This window comes from Neoarius graeffei, chromosome 2, assembly GCF_027579695.1.
Source record: "Neoarius graeffei isolate fNeoGra1 chromosome 2, fNeoGra1.pri, whole genome shotgun sequence".
In the NCBI taxonomy this organism is placed as follows: domain Eukaryota; kingdom Metazoa; phylum Chordata; class Actinopteri; order Siluriformes; family Ariidae; genus Neoarius; species Neoarius graeffei.
The window spans coordinates 13063551-13064854 of NC_083570.1; positions in this window are offsets into that span (position 1 = coordinate 13063551).

Below are 1304 nucleotides of genomic sequence, written 5' to 3' on the forward strand. Positions count from 1 at the left end.
AGTCGTCCGTTTTGTGTACCAGGGATCTAGCATTGGAAAGATAGAGGCTTGGTAGCGGAGGTTTGAGTGGCTGTTTCCTGAGCTTGTTCAGCAGGCCCGCTCTGCAGCCCCGTTTTTGCTTCCTCTCACGTCTCCGCCTTCTTCCTCTTCCAGACCCGATAACAATCCACGGAGACCCCGGTGCTCTCGCTATCTCCTCCGGAATGTTGTGAGCGCGATGAAAGTCGTTTGAAATGATCATTTCTTGCCGAATGCCGATGTCTATCAGATCCATATGGGTGTATCTTGTGTTGAAGTCCGTAGGTGACGCGAAACAAACAGTTATAACACACAAAAAATACAAAAACGTGCACTTGAAAGGAGAGCTGTAAGCCGCTGCGTCCTGACGCGCCGCCATCTTAAGAATGACGGTATGGTGAGGAACCATTTTCTATAGACAATAAGGACGACATTGAGTCTGAACAGATCACAGGCTGAAGAGTCTTAAAATCCTCTATCCATTGGAGGGCAAGTATGATGGCTGACATTTCCACTGCAAGGATAGACAAATGGTCAGTGGTTCTCTTTTTAATTGAGATATTAAGGTCTGGTATGTGCACTGCTGCCCCCGTTCTGCCATCAAGATCTTTGGATGCATCTGTATAAATGATTGTATGGCCATAGAACGCATGCTGCAGATATTGGTCAACATCCCAATATATTCCATTATTTGCAATTTTATTTTTTGCTTCAAATATTACAGAGGGTATACCAAATAGCCATGGAGGGGTTCTGCTTAAAGGAACTGTGTCACAGCAAGAAACGGCACCAATTTCCAACTCATTCGCCCTGTTACCTACTCTCACGCTATCACCCCTTGAAGAAGATACCGTGGCTTGCTTGCTTATTTAGGCGGAGTAATGAAACCTTACATGCGTCGGTTCGCCCCCTAATGGTTTGGCGGAGTACTGGTCAAAAAGTGCTTGATCAGATATGCAGCAGAGCTCGCATTTTAAATGGAAATAAATCGCGATTTTAATTTAATCGTGGCAGCCAAAATCGCGATTTTCGATTAAATTCGATTAATTGTGCAGCCCTACTATATTGCTTCATTGGGCAATTCTTATCATATAATAACTTTTTAAGTATATTAAAATTATCATATGCTCTATCATATGCTCTGCAAGACTGGGAATCAGAGAATAGCATTGATATTCTCTGATTCCCAGTCTTGCAGTAATAAATCATTATTTAATGCAAACATGGCTTCCTCAGTCCTAACCCTTCTATACTTAAGTTTATGGTCTGTTACATTTCTCTTGCAA